Below are 16,500 nucleotides of genomic sequence, written 5' to 3'. Positions count from 1 at the left end.
TATTATTTGGGAAACGTTGACATGGCATTTGTGTTGACGGATGGATGAAAATAATGTAATTATAGTATCGTTATACATAGGCTAGCAGGAAAATCCGCATGAGATATCCATAGAACTGAGCCCTGCTCCATTTCAGCACAATGCCGCGGTCTCAGGTGCTGCCCAGACTCGAAACATTTCAGCACCATGGCACTGTCCCCTGACGCCAAGATACGTGTCAGCTCTATGCAGCGGAACGTCTTTGATTTGAAATTATTCTGCAAGTGGTTATAATTTATTGCACGTCCTAGTTTTGCAGCTTTACAACCTCAGAATTATAGCTAATGTATATGGTGATGAATGACGATGCATGATAAACCATCAATTATACGCAAAAACGTGCACTTAGACATATTTTCGTTTGGCAGAACTTTGACAAGCTTTTATTTGTTTTCTAATGACATTGACAATTCATATAGACATTAGACTTAGGCCTAATTGTGACATCATGTGTGTATGACATCTTTGAAGAATGCTCTGCCTTCAGCCAATCGGAATCGAGTATTCAACAATGCTTTGGCATAATTCAAGGACGTTCATATTCACTTCAGTTGTCTGCCGATGGTTCACTGACGTTTTTTCAAAGGAGGTATTAGTATTTCCTCTAAACAGCCTACAACAATAAGCTACTCATCATGTCAGATGACAGCAAGGTATGGTTCATTTGCCTATTTTGAGTTTAGAGGAGAAATTACTAACAATATAGTAGGTCACTAACACAGCAATAGGTCTCACTGGTTTGATCCATGGCCTGAAATCTGACCACTATTGCCGTTTTGTTTAAAATAGGAGCGAATAAGTTGTTTCATAAAGTCACAACCTAGGACTGATATTGACCTCTTATTTATCCACCAGAGCGTGAAATGGGAGGATCCCCCGGATGACCAAAATAAAGTCGTGGAGAACATGAAGGATGAAACAGAGACACATGAGACCAACAAGAACAGGACAGGAGGCAAGGTAAGAAATATGCTGTCCTTTACACATGCTCTGCCTACTTAGGCACAGATCTAGGATTAGTTTACTATCACTAAATCCTAGCCTTACAGCATTAGGAGGAGACGCTACACTGACCTTAGATCTGCTATGAGACCTATAATCTGTTGTCATGTAGGCTAAACATAAGTCCAGTGGCTGTGCCAAGAAGACTTTCGTGGAGGAGGACAGCAGCATTGGTGCAGGTCCGAGATTACTTCATGTTGGGTGCAGGTTGTGTTCAAATTCATCAGCACTAATCTGAGAAGATAGTATCTATATAGGTGAAAGCAATATAGTGGAGGCCCGCAGAGAGATGTGCTTTTACCTGTCCAGTGCAATCAAATACCTAAAGGTGAAGGAAATTAGGGATCAAGTTCAGATTCAACTTTAGATTTCTCTTTGCGGTTTCCCAGAGTCTTCTCAGACACCCGGGTGTGGTTTCCGGGAAAGGGGATCTATCATTGAGCAGCTGGAGAAGGAGGCTCAGAGGATTCTAATGCCTTCTCTCAAGATTGGGACATGCTGTGCCCCAATCCTCCTCTCCTTCCTGAGGAGTCTAACTGATGAGCAAGTCCCATGTCTTTTTCCAACCTCACATACAACTCTGAATTTATAGTCATAGTGCACCTTCTAACCACAAATGGGATTTCAAACATTACACCTAACCCTAAGGTAGTAGTTTTGGAATTGTTAGCTAGATTACTCGTTGGTTATTACTGCATTGTCGGAACTAGAAGCACAAGCATTTCGCTACACTCGCATTAACATCTGCTAACCATGTGTATGTGACAAATAAAATTTGATTTGATTTAACATTACTGTAACCACACCTCTAACTCTTCCTGTAAATCAAGATCAAAATGTCTCATGTACTTGCTAATTGCTTAATTAAATACACTTTTATTTTCCTTATAATGGCTATCTAGTGACTCCACTAACTCAACACCAGTGTACAGGTAAAATATGTTTCCTTTCTTTTCTTTTCTCTAGCCAATGGAGAGTGATTCAGCAGGGCATGAAAAATAAGTCTCTCCACATAAGGTTCTGGTCAAAAGTTGTGCGCTATACAGGGAATGGTGTCACGGAATTACTTGATTGACAAAAACATTACTCTGCTTGTTGGCCACAGCTCACATTCGAGCAGCTCTCCATGCTGTGTCTGAAGATTGTTAAAGTCGTGACCCAGACAGCCCTCCGCATTCTCCTACCAGCGCTAGCTCGTATCATGGGGGTGAACCTGAGGAGTGGGGCAACCTCCCCAGAATCCCAGTGCTCTCTGACAGGGTCTGAGGATTCCTTAGGCAGTCTGGATGAGAGAGAGAAAAGGCTGCTGATCAGTGAGATGAACTACTGGACTAAGGAGAGGAGGAGGAATGGCAGTGCAGGATGCCGCCAAAAATCCACTCGCAGAACCTCATCACCATGCTGTTCGCCTAAGAGGTATGTTCACAGCAATATTTCAACATAATAATTGCAAGACCTGATCCATACTTATCTTAAATTATTAACTTGGAATTCACACCTTGTAGTTTTAAGTTCTGGTCAGAAATGTTGCCACTGAGGGGGTGGGTCCAGGTGAAAGTCATTTTTAACTGGGTAAGCCATAAAGTCATCTATGAATAAATAGATCAGGTACATGCCTTTCAGAATTAATCATATTCTGATGTCGTACAAACATAAAAATCTGGCAAAACATCGTGTCAGTTGGCTTTAGGCTTCTAGAACTACGGTGGTATGAGAAGTAATCCATCATTGCTCTAATTTGGTTTTCAGGCTCACTAATGACCCAGATTAGATACAGTTGGTCACATTTGCATGGCTTAAGTGGTGATTGTGTGTTTATCTTCAAGGTCCCAGACCTCATTGCAGAGCTTGCCTGCAACTAGAGAGGCTCCCCTCATGGAGGAGCCTCTGAAGGCTCTTTTTGGGGTAACGGAAGAGAGCCTCCTGATATCCCTGGTTGAGGGTCACTCCATCCCCACCTCCTCCAGCTCCTCCGAGTTGAGCTGTGCTATCGTGGGGGACGTAGTACACCAGCTTAACTCTGGCCTCTCAGTGGCCATTCAGGCCAGCTCGGGGAGTTGCCCCCCTATGGACAGTCAGGACATAGCAGCAGGCAAGGAGGTCATTCGGGTAGCCTCGGTGCAGATCCTGGCCGAGCTACAGAGCCAAACGTCTGAGCCAGAGTGGGTAGGGTTTATCGAGCCCCTCATGGACCCTGTGACCGATGATGTGCTGGTAGCCATTGTCGGCACAATGGACAAAATGGCACAGGACTTCAACATCCTATTGGATCTGGCCAAGAAGATGACAATCTTGGGGTCTAAATTTCTGACCAATCTTCAATGTGACCTTGATGTTGAGTGTCCTTCTGGGAAAGAAGGGACCACTCACTTTCTCAAAGAGACTGGATCCTCTACCAGTGTGGCGTCCAGAAAGATTCAGACCCTCTCTAGCCCCGACTTTCAGTCTAAAGCCCTGAAGGCGGTGAGCACCATCCTTACAAGGAAAGTCAGCAGCTCTTCTGGCATGGCTCCTTCCTCTTCTAGTGCTGCTCCTAGCCTTACTGAAGCCCCCCTGAATACCAGCTGCACAGCCCTAACATCTGTAACCTCCACTGCCACAGTGATTGTTAAGGCATTTGTGGGAGGCATGGAGACGATAGCATCATTTGAAGGCACATGTGAAGCAGTTGATTGGCCAGTTCCTGTAAATGACCACAAAACAGGACCTTCACAGATGATAACCCTCTCTCTAGCCCACACACTCTACGGCCGTATACGAGCAAAGCTGAGGGACCTTTTAACTCTATCCGCTCGAGAAGAAGGTGTGGCAAAGGATGCTTCTCTTCTGGAGTATTCAGAAACCCTGGAAAAGGCAACTGTTTCAACTGTTGAGGTCCAGTTACCCAGCACCGAACTTAGTAGACATTCCCAGAGAGAGCCAACCAATACCAGCTCTCTGTCTCTCCAATCTGGATACCAGTACTCAAGAAGTTCTTAGCAGTGTTTTTTCCATCTACAAGTCAGAGTTATCAAAAGTGGAGAGTAAATCCTTGGCCGTTGTCAGTTCATCTGATGAGTCCCTAGAGGCTTGTTGGTTTGTTGTGTCCTATCAAAGCTTGATGACTATACTATTTCCCAGTCACCCTCACCCAATGAAGACTTGAGCGTGAGTACTCAATATTCTCAACTGAGCTCAGAAGAGAGTGTCAGAATCACAGAGTCCTCAACTAGTCTGATTCAGAGCATTAAGAAGCTCTCTAGCAATGACTTTCAGACTCAGGCAGAAGAGGCAGTGAGTAAAGTGCTGATGAGATCCAGTCATTCCTTTATCACACAGATCAGCCATACTGGTCTTCAGAAAAGTCTGCAGGCTGGCTTATCATCTAGCTCACCATCAGAGATCCATGTCCTTTCAGAATCCATGTCCTCCATGTCCTCTGAGAATACAGCCTCTGGATTAGTGGAAACCTTTGTCAAAGGAATGGCGACTATTTTCCAGAAAAATGAGTCCACTGACACTGTGCTACTGGAAAGAAGTGGGAGAGTTTCGCAGTGCTCCCACGGGGGCTCCCAACTGGATTATACTGAATTGAGTGTTAAAATATCAGAGGAGAAGCTTTGGTCAACAGCTGCGTCAGTATGAAGAACACACTTAAGGATTTCTTCACAGGGCTGAAGCCATCTGGATCCGAAAGGACAGAAAAGGCTTCTTCCAAAGAGACCCTTGGGGAAATCCTGGTTGCTATCCAGAGTGAGATCTCAAACTTAGGGCGAATGAAGGATTCCAGGGAGCTCCTTCAGATCAATGATATGGTAGGAACTATGCTGAAGGAGGTTGAGAAAAGTGAGAATGACAGTGAACAAGTCTGCCAAGACATCCCTAGAACCTGTTAATCTTTGTCCACTTCTTTAAATGGTCGTAGTTCCTTGTCCAGCTCTTCAAATGGTCCTAGGTCAGAGTGTGAGTTAGAGATCAACCTCCCTGGCACTCCCATCCCTGACAAAGTGTATTTTGATCTGACCTGCCCCATCGTCAGGAGCTCCTGCATCGACACCAGGGTCTCTAAAATGCCAGAGATTTCTTCAAGTGACCTAAAGACAAAGATGATGGAACACACAGATGAACCCCTGCATCGTAACAGTCCAATGACTGACAGCAGCCGACCACCGAGTGCTAAAGCCTCTTTTCGATCCTCCACTCCATCTTTCACCAGCAAGGGAACCTCTTTGGTACCAAAGGGAGATGGGATTGACATTGAAGAGAAGGAGGTGTGTATCCCCAGCAGCTCTGGCCATCTGAGGGAGCTCTTAATCACCCCGGACATCAGCAGTGCCACTGCAGTACTTGATGGACTCCAGCAAAGATGATGGCATCTGTTTTGTCACCATACTGGTGATAAGGTTGATATCGGAGATCAGACCCTCAGCCCTAGATGGACCCTCCCAAAAGGCAGCAGATCTGACAGAAACATCTCAGCAACTCATCAGACAAGTCCTGTCTGAGTTCTGTGCTGCATCCAGATTCTCCAGGACACAGGCATATTCCCAGATCCTGAACATTCAAAGGGTGTTCAGAGGTGTACATAAAAACCTAATTGAGGAGTTAGGCTCTGCCCTGCAAGCAGCTATTTCCTCCCAGGACCCTGCATTTGACAGAGTCCTGGTAAAGTCCTTGACCCAGCAGCTGGTACAGGGATGCAAGGAGGCGTCAAGACCAGCTTCTGCTGCAACAAACCCATCAGACCAGGCTGAGACAGAGAGGGGGGCTGAGCAGAAAGCAAGAAGGAGCTTCCTTTGCTTTTCAATTACCAAACTCAGGATCAACTTCAAGGTATAGCAGGGAGTTAGAATTTGTTTTTGGATCCAGTTAGGTGCTGATGTTATTGATGATAAGACAAATACATGAAATACATTTGCTTTATTCATCACTAAATTGTTGCCTTGGATTCAGAAGTTTTCCATTTATTTATTTATTCTCTGTACCATTTTCTTTACCTTTCTTCTGTTAGCGTTCCAAGAGAGCAAACAAAAAGGACTGCCATTCAGTCCAGGACCAGACTGAGATTCCCTCTACTGATGGACATTGCATAGGTAAGGATGTTTTAGAGCTCTGCTATAGCTTGTAGTTTGGTTTAGGTGTGTGTTAGAAACATAGGAATGCCTACCAAACTCATAGCACTGTTATTTTTCAACGTTACTATACTGCATCTCTCTCTCTCCCCCCCCCCCCCAGTTGGAGAGGTTTCTCCCTCCATATCTCAGCCTGTCAAAAAACGATCCTTGATTGTACGGGTCTTTTCAGCAATGATGAAGCCATTCAGGCACTTCACCAAGAAGAACCTGTAACCTGTTACGCTGCATGAAGAACTACTTTTGTAACAGCAAGACTTTTGACAAGAGGAATTTCTGCATGTCTACCCTTTCAAAGTCTATTTGATCAAATAAATGCAAATTATTTTACAAGAATTTCAAGTGTTTTGGAAGATTGGTAAAACTGAAGCAGCTTTTCTCAGAGAAATGCACTAGTTCCCCCTTGGTTACACATTTATTGTGCAGTTTTTGAGTTGGCAGGACTTGGGGCAGCAGGTAGCCTTGTGGTTAGAGCATTGGGCCAGTAACTGAAAGGTTGCTAGGTCAGATCCCTGAGCTAACCATGTAAAAAATATGACGTTCTGCTCCTGAACAAGGTAGTTAACCCACTGTTCCTAAGCTGTCATTGTAAATAAGAATTTGTTCTGAACTGACTTGTCTATGAAAATAAATAAAATAACCACAGTTTGACTCTAATACAATAGTTGCTGCATAGACTGTCAGATAACCAGATGTTCTCTATTAATTTAGTTAGATTGGTAAGAGCTTATTAGCAGCAAGGGGAAAACACATAGATGAGAATTAGCTATCTGCAGCTAGATCAACCCTCTGAGATATTTTCTATATGTTGAAAATATAAGGTCCAACAGTTGACAGTGTATGTCAGAGCAAAAACCAAGCCATGAGGTCGAAGGAATTGTCCATAGAGCTCAGAGACATGATTGTGTCAAGACACAGATCTGGTGAAGGGTACCAAAATGTTTCTGCAATATTGAAGCTCCCCAAGGACACAGTGGCCTCCATCATTCTTAAACGGAAGAAGTTTGGAACCACCAAGACTCTTCCTAGAGCTGGCCGCCAGGCCAAACTGAGCAATCGGGGGAAGGGCAGTGCAGTGGAGCAGCAGTGCAGTGGAGTAGCTTCAACATCCATAGGCCCAGGGATTTCACATCCCATTCCATGATGCAATGCAGAATACGGCTTCACACAGAACAATCACCAAACCCATAAGATAACACTTAGCACAGCCAAACATCATGGATCACATGAAGAGGCATGTGTGTTCTCCAGACGTGATACCTTGTCATGGACCTGCTGTTTTGATCTTCGCTCTCCCTCTCCCCCACCTCTCTCTCTCTCTCTCTCTCTTTCTTTCTCTCTCTCTCTCTCTCTCTACCACACCTGTTGTCTCGACCTCTGAATGTTTGGCTATGAAAAGCCAACTGACAATTACTCCGGAGGTGCTGACCTGTTGCACCCTCTGTAACCACATTATTTTGTTGACTCTGCTGGTCATCTATGAAGAATGTTTGAACTACAGTACTTGAAGAACGATCTGGCCTTACAATCTGGCCATGCACGCTTATAATCTCCACCGGCACAGCCAGAAGAGGACTAGCCACCCCTCAGAGCCTGGTTCCTCTCTAGGTTTCTTCCTAGGTTCCTGTTTTTCTAGAGAGTTTTTCCTAGCCACCGTGCTTCTAAATCTGCATTGCATGCTATTTGAGGTTTTCAGCTGGGTGTCGGAATAAGCATTTTGTGACATCTACCGATGTAAAAAGGGCTTTATAAATAAATTGTACTGATTGATTGATGATTGATTGTATGAAATGGAGTAGCATATATCCATCATGTAAAATGAACATTGGGCACTGTCTCCATGGAGTATAAATCAAATCAAATCTATTTGTCACATACACATGGTTAGCAGATGTTAATGCGAGTGTAGCGAAATGCTTGTGCTTCTAGTTCCGACAATGCAGTAATAACCAACGGGTAATCTAACTAACAATTCCAAAACTACTACCTCATACACACAAGTGTAAAGGGATAAAGAATATGTACATACAGATATATGAATGAGTGATGGTACAGAGCGGCATAGGCAAGATGCAGTAGATGGTATCGAGTACAGTATATACAGTGCCTTGCAAAAGTATTCGGCCCCCTTGAACTTTGCGACCTTTTGCCACATTTCAGGCTTCAAACATAAAGATATAAAACTGCATTTTTTTGTGAAGAATCAACAACAAGTGGGACACAATCATGAAGTGGAACGACATTTATTGGATATTTCAAACTTTTTTAACAAATCAAAAGCTGAAAAATTGGGCGTGCAAAATTATTCAGCCCCTTTACTTTCAGTGCAGCAAACTCTCTCCAGAAGTTCAGTGAGGATCTCTGAATGATCCAATGTTGACCTAAATGACTAATGATGATAAATACAATCCACCTGTGTGTAATCAAGTCTCCGTATAAATGCACCTGCACTGTGATAGTCTCAGAGGTCCGTTAAAAGCGCAGAGAGAAGTGAAGAACAAGGAACACACCAGGCAGGTCCGAGATACTGTTGTGAAGAAGTTTAAAGCCGGATTTGGATACAAAAAGATTTCCCAAGCTTTAAACATCCCAAGGAGCACTGTGCAAGCGATAATATTGAAATGGAAGGAGTATCAGACCACTGCAAATCTACCAAGACCTGGCCGTCCCCCTAAACTTTCAGCTCATACAAGGAGAAGACTGATCAGAGATGCAGCCAAGAGGCCCATGATCACTCTGGATGTACTGCAGAGATCTACAGCTGAGGTGGGAGACTCTGTCCATAGGACAACAATCAGTTGTATATTGCACAAATCTGGCCTTTATGGAAGAGTGGCAAGAAGAAAGCCATTTCTTAAAGATATCCATAAAAAGTGTCGTTTAAAGTTTGCCACAAGCCACCTGGGAGACACACCAAACATGTGGAAGAAGGTGCTCTGGTCAGATGAAACCAAAATTGAACTTTTTGGCAACAATGCAAAATGTTATGTTTGGCATAAAAGCAACACAGCTCATCACCCTGAACACACCATCCCCACTGTCAAACATGGTGGTGGCAGCATCATGGTTTGGGCCTGCTTTTCTTCAGCAGGGACAGGGAAGATGGTTAAAATTGATGGGAAGATGGATGGAGCCAAATACAGGACCATTCTGGAAGAAAACCTGATGGAGTCTGCAAAAGACCTGAGACTGGGACGGAGATTGTCTTCCAACAAGACAATGATGCAAAACATAAAGCAAAATCTACAATGGAATGGTTCAAAAATAAACATATCCAGGTGTTAGAATGGCCAAGTCAAAGTCCAGACCTGAATCCAATCGAGAATCTGTGGAAAGAACTGAAAACTGCTGTTCACAAATGCTCTCCATCCAACCTCACTGAGCTCGAGCTGTTTTGCAAGGAGGAATGGGAAAAAATTTCAGTCTCTCAATGTGCAAAACTGATAGAGACATACCCCAAGCGACTTACAGCTGTAATCGCAGCAAAAGGTGGCGCTACAAAGTATTAACTTAAGGGGGCTGAATAATTTTGCACGCCCAATTTTTCAGTTTTTGATTTGTTAAAAAATTTGAAATATCCAATAAATGTCGTTCCACTTCATGATTGTGTCCCACTTGTTGTTGATTCTTCACAAAAAAAATACAGTTTTATATCTTTATGTTTGAAGCCTGAAATGTGGCAAAAGGTCGCAAAGTTCAAGGGGGCCGAATACTTTCGCAAGGCACTGTACATATGAGATGAGTATGTAAACAAAGTGGCATAGTTTAAGTGGCTAGTGATACATGTATTACATAAAGATGCAGTAGATGATATAGAGTACAGTATATACGTATACATATGAGATGAATAATGTAGGGTATATAAACATTATATTAAGTAGCATTGTTTAAAGTGGCTAGTGATATATTTTACATCAATTCCCATCAATTCCCATTATTAAAGTTGCTAGAGTTGAATCAGTGTGTTGGCAGCAGCCACTGAATGTTAGTGGTGGCTGTTTAACAGTCTGATGGCCTTGAGATAGAAGCTGTTTTTCAGTCTCGGTCCCAGCTTTGATGCACCTGTACTGACCTCACCTTCTGGATGATAGCGGGGTGAACAGGCAGTGGCGCGGGTGGTTGTTGTCCTTGATGATCTTTATGGCCTTCCTGTGACATCGGGTGGTGTAGGTGTCCTGGAGGGCAGGTAGTTTGCCCCCGGTGATGCGTTGTGCAGACCTCACTACCCTCTGGAGAGCCTTACGGTTGTGGGCGGAGCAGTTGCCGTACCAGGCGGTGATACAGCCCGACAGGATGCTCTCGATTGTGCATCTGTAGAAGTTTGTGAGTGCTTTTGGTGACAAGCCGAATTTCTTCAGCCTCCTGAGGTTGAAGAGGCGCTGCTGCGCCTTCTTCACGATGCTGTCTGTGTGGGTGGACCAATTCAGTTTGTCTGTAATGTGTACGTCGAGGAACTTAAAACTTACTACCCTCTCCACTACTGTCCCATCGATGTGGATAGGGGGGTGTTCCCTCTGCTGTTTCCTGAAGTCCACAATCATCTCCTTAGTTTTGTTGACGTTGAGTGTGAGGTTATTTTTCTGACACCACATTCCGAGGGCCCTCACCTCCTCCCTGTAGGCCGTCTCGTCGTTGTTGGTAATCAAGCCTACCACTGTTGTGTCGTCAGCAAACTTGATGATTGAGTTGGAGGCGTGTGTGGCCACGCAGTCGTGGGTGAACAGGGAGTACAGGAGAGGGCTCAGAACACACCCTTGTGGGGCCCCAGTGTTGAGGATCAGCAGGGTGGAGATGTTGTTATCTACCCTCACCACCTGGGGACGGCCCGTCAGGAAGTCCAGTACCCAGTTGCACAGGGCGGGGTTGAGACCCAGGGTCTCGAGCTTGATGACGAGTTTGGAGGGTACTATGGTGTTAAATGCTGAGCTGTAGTCGATGAACAGCATTCTCACATATTCCTCTTGTCCAGATGGGTTAGGGCAGTGTGCAGTGTGGTTGAGATTGCATCGTCTGTGGACCTATTTGGGCGGTAAGCAAATTGGAGTGGGTCTAGGATGTCAGGTAGGGTGGAGGTGATATGGTCCTTGACTAGTCTCTCAAAGCACTTCATGATGACGGATGTGCTGCCATCCTGTTAGAAGGTAACAGATTATTTTATTACAATGGTTCAATTGGATTTTCATTGTGTTCAATGGTGTTATTTGCCCCCTAGTGGATGTTTCTGGTACTTAGAAAGACTACGCAAACAGGAAGGAGAGAATTTGTTCTGCACGCATAGAAGCAGCTACAAACAACGCTACGGTGCAGGTCTTTCAATGTAGTTATTTCTTGTCACGCTTCAGCCTTGGAAAATATTTGTTTGTAAGTTCAATTCAAGCGTTTAGCTAATGATTATAATCTTGTTATTGATAGAGTTGCTTACATATCAATGTTGGTTGCATTTACTCACAAATTGCAATGCCTTTCATGTATGTCGTTAGCTGTATTACTTTGCTCGTGCGTCATGCAAACGAATTGTAAAATATACAATACTGTAGTTTTGTTACTGTTCCTAGTGTAATGTGCTTTGTTATTCTACATAAATGGTTGTACATTAGAGTAATGAAAGGAGCCAATTACCATATGAGTAACAAATAGCTATATGGTTTGGCATCATGCCAGATGCATGGTACCTTAGCGCGTGCTTTGTATTTATGCAACTTCAAATGTATAATGTACAGCTACAGTGTTTCGGTGTGAATTGAATACTAAAGTATATTCTTTTCTGTATTTTGCAGTTTCACAACATAAACGTTTTCAATATATTCATTCAAGAAAAGTCACGCCTTGGGAGTTTTATTGAAGACTTAGTTGTTAGCTATCTGTCTAGTTTTGCATGGGAACGCAACTCAAGGGCAGAATAACGGAAGTGAGTGCTACGGGGCGGTAGTCGTTTAGCTCAGTTACCTTAGCTTTCTTGGGAACAGGAACAATGGTGGCCCTCTTGAAGCATGTGGGAACAGCAGACTGGGATATGGATTGATTGAATATGTCCGTAAACACACCAGCCAGCTGGTCTGCGCATGCTCTGAGGGCGCGGCTGGGGATGCCGTCTGGGCCTGCAGCCTTGCGAGGGTTAACACGTTTAAATGTTTTACTCACCTCGGCTGCAGTGAAGGAGAGTCCGCATGTTTTGGTTGCGGGCCGTGTCAGTGGTACTGTATTGTCCTCAAAGCGGGCAAAAAAGTTATTTAGTCTGCCTGGGAGCAAGACATCCTGGTCCGTGACTGGGCCGGTTTTCTTTTTGTAATCCGTGATTGACTGTAGACCCTGCCACATACCTCTTGTGTCTGAGCCGTTGAATTGCGATTCTACTTTGTCTTTATACTGACGCTTAGCTTGTTTGATTGCGTTGCGGAGGGAATAGCTACACTGTTTGTATTCGGTCATGTTTCCGGTCACCTAGCCCTGATTAAAAGCAGTGGTTCGCGCTTTCAGTTTCACGCGAATGCTGCCATCAATCCACGGTTTCTGGTTTGGGAATGTTTTAATCGTTGCTATGGGAACGACATCTTCAACGCACGTTCTAATGAACTCGCTCACCGAATCAGCATATTCGTCAATGTTGTTGTTAGATGCAGCCTTAGGCAATGTATATTTACAATGTATATTTACGTGGTGCATAACATTATCTCATATCACATGCATGGCAATGTAACGGATGTGAAACGCTAGCTTAGTTAGCGGTGGTTCGCGCTAAATAGTGTTTCAATCGGTGACGTCACTTGCTCTGAGACCTTGAAGTAGTGTGGTTCCCCTTGCTCTGCAAGGGCCGCGGCTTTTGTGGAGCGATGGGTAACGACGCTTCGTGGGTGACTGTTGTTGATGTCTGCAGAGGGCTTTTGTGGAGCGATGGGTAACGATGCTTCGAGGGTGACTGTTGTTGATGTGTGCAGAGGGTCCCTGGTTCGCGCCCGGGTATGGGCGATGGGACGGTCTAAAGTTATACTGTTACAGCAAGACATGATTGATGTAATTAGATGCTCTGGAGAGATCCCACCCTCCTTCCCCAACACATGTAAAATGCTTAGAAACCACCAGAAACCTGTGAAATAGGTCAACAGATGATGTTTTATCTCCTCTCAAGGTCTGTTGATTTACAGTATCTCACAATCAGGAACTGATCCCATGTGATATGTCAAAACAAGTTGATACATGTGTTATCATGGTGCATTGGGTTTGTATTTGTATTTATTGTGGATCCCCTTTAGCTGCAGCAGTTACTCTTCATGGGGTCCAGTAAAATGAAGGCAGTTATACAATTGTAAAAACATTCCCGATACATTCACAACAGATTTCACAAAATCCATGTTCCTGTTTGATTTCGGGGTAGGCTGTCAACAGCACGTACTGTGACACTATGATATATATTCTGATCAAGTCAACAATACCTCTAGGCATATCTGACGTCATGTATTTGATATCTTTATGTGAAGGTTCATGTCCATATTGACATCAGTTCATTGTGTTTGAGGACGGTTCACTGACCAGTTTTCAACGGATACGACTAGACGAGTTTAACAGTTACAGAACAGCTACAGTAGCCTATCAGAACAGCTGCAGTATCAGAGGCGCAGAGCCTTAATTAACGGGCTACACATAATGGCTGACAGCCAGGTAAGGTTCATTTTAGCCTACGTTTAATGAGCTTTACAGTTGTCCTAATCCCATCTTGTTCTAATGGCAAGTCTGCCTTAAGTGCAGAAACTATGGTTGATATTAGAAAATAAGTATGATTGGAAGTTTAGGCAAGTAATTCCAATTGGGGAATTGTTGTGGGATGTTAGCATACCATATTGCGCGTGTAGCATTCATGCCATGGATGATTGTGCAGGCCGGCAGATTGCTACAGGATCCTAGTATCATGTATGTTCTAGGGATCAGATCTGGATGACTTTTCACCTGAACTGCTCATTGGCTGTCCATAATGAGCCCAGCGAGCAGGATGTGTAGCTGGGCTCTGCAATAATTAGCTCCCAGAGCAATTAAAAATAACTATTCTTGTTTTAAAAGCGTCATTACAACTAGCAACATAACGGTCAGCCACCTCTAAGCAGGACTCAGTAGAAATGCTATGTGTTGGATTTGTCCATGTCTCGCTAAATTAACCTCGCTACCATAACAGCCGTGAAGAATTTATACTACAGTTTTAAGGGATCTCTCTGAAGGTTTTAGATGATATTATATGTAATTATAGTGTCGTTATACATAGGCTAGCAGGAAAATCCGCATGAGATATCCATAGAACTGAGCCCTGCTCAGGTGCTGCCCAGAGGGGAGATGGGACGGTCCCCTGATGCCAAGAAACGTGTCAGCTCTATGCAGCGGACAGCTCCACAGTGCTGAAATAGTTCAAGCCCCCTTGAACATCTGATTTGAAATTATTCTGCAAGTGGTTATAATTTATTGCACGTCCTAGTTTTACAGCTTTGCAACCTCAGAATTATAGCTAATGGATGGCAGCGAGTTACGTTTTTGTATATGGTGATGAATGACGATGCATAAATTAAATGCAAAAACGTGCACTTAGACATATTTTCGTTTGGCAGAACTTTGACAAGCTTTTATTTGTTTTCTAATGACATTGAGAATTCATATAGATATTAGACTTAGGCCTAATTGTGACATCATGTGTGTATGACATCTTTGAAGAATGCTCTGCCTTCAGCCAATCGGAATCGAGTATTCAACAATGCTTTGGCATAATTCAAGGACGTTCATATTCACTTCAGTTGTCTGCCGATGGGTCACTGACGTTTTTTCAAAGGAGGTATTAGTATTTCCTGTAAACAGCCTACAACAATAAGCTACACATCATGTCAGATGACAGCAATGTATGGTTCATTTGCCTATTTTGAGTTTAGAGGAGAAATTACTAACAATATAGTAGGTCACTAACACAGCAATAGGTCTCACTGGTTTGATCCATGGACTGAAATCTGACCACTATTGCCGTTTTGTTTGAAATAGGAGTGAATAAGTTTTTTCATAAAGTCACAACCTAGGACTGATATTGACCTCTTATTTATCCACCAGAGCGTGAAATGGGAGGATCCCCCGGATGACCAAAATAAAGTCGTGGAGAACATGAAGGATGAAACAGACACACATGAGACCAACAAGAACAGGACAGGAGGCAAGGTAAGAAATATGCTGTCCTTTACACATGCTCTGCCTACTTAGGCACAGATCTAGGATTAGTTTACTATCACTAAATCCTAGCCTTAAAGCATTAGGAGGAGACGCTACACTGACCTTAGATCTGCTATTAGACCTATAATCTGTTGTCATGTAGGCTAAACGTAAGTCCAGTGGCTGTGCCAAGAAGACTTCCGTGGAGGAGGACAGCAGCATTGGTGCAGGTCCGAGATTACTTCATGTTGGGTGCAGGTTGTGTTCAAATTCATCAGCACTAATCTGAGAAGATAGTATCTATATAGGTGAAAGCAATATAGTGGAGGCCCGCAGAGAGATGTGCTTTTACCTGTCCAGTGCAATCAAATCCCTAAAGGTGAAGGAAATTAGGGATCAAGTTCAGATTTCTCTTTGCGGTTTCCCAGAGTCTTCTCAGACACCCAGGTGTGGTTTCCGGGAAAGGGGATCTATCATTGAGCAGCAGGAGAAGGAGGCTCAGAGGACTCTAATGCCGTCTCTCAAGATTGGGACATGCTGTGCCCCAATCCTCCTCTCCTTCCTGAGGAGTCTAACTGATGAGCAAGTCCCATGTCTTTTTCCAACGTCACATACAGCTCTGAATTTATAGTCATAGTGCACCTTCTAACCACAAATGGGATTTCAAACATTACACCTAACCCTAAGGTAGTAGTTTTGGAATTGTTAGCTAGATTACTCGTTGGTTATTACTGCATTGTCGGAACTAGAAGCACAAGCATTTCGCTACACTCGCATTAACATCTGCTAACCATGTGTATGTGACAAATAAAATTGGATTTGATTTGACATTACTGTAACCACACCTCTAACTCTTCCTGTAAATCAAGATCAAAATGTCTCATGTACTTGCTAATTGCTTAATTAAATACACTTTTATTTTCCCTAACATGGCTATCTAGTGACTCCACTAACTCAACACCAGTGTGCAGGTAAAATATGTTTCCTTTCTTTTCTTTTCTCTAGCCAATGGAGAGTGATTCAGCATGGCATGAAAATTAACGTAAGTCTCTCCACATAAGGTTCTGGTCAAAAGTTGTGCGCTATATAGGGAATGGTGTCACGGAATTACTTGATTGACAAAAACATTACTCTGTTTGTTGGCCATAGCTCACATTCGAGCAGCTCTCCATGCTGT

The 16,500-nt window shown here is 43.6% G+C and overlaps 1 long non-coding RNA gene across 1 annotated transcript; it reads left to right on the top strand.

Moving 5' to 3' along the window:
- Positions 1-11,318: 11,318 nt before the first annotated feature.
- Positions 11,319-11,970, top strand: LOC118947737 (uncharacterized). Its single transcript, XR_005041919.2, has 2 exons — positions 11,319-11,513; positions 11,930-11,970. It is a non-coding gene; the product is annotated as an uncharacterized LOC118947737 (long non-coding RNA).
- Positions 11,971-16,500: the final 4,530 nt, after the last annotated feature.

Source organism: Oncorhynchus mykiss, chromosome 6 (genome assembly GCF_057628025.1).
Source record: "Oncorhynchus mykiss isolate SJ-2025 chromosome 6, ASM5762802v1, whole genome shotgun sequence".
NCBI lineage: Eukaryota > Metazoa > Chordata > Actinopteri > Salmoniformes > Salmonidae > Oncorhynchus > Oncorhynchus mykiss.
This window is presented reverse-complemented; position numbering and strand designations above follow the sequence as displayed.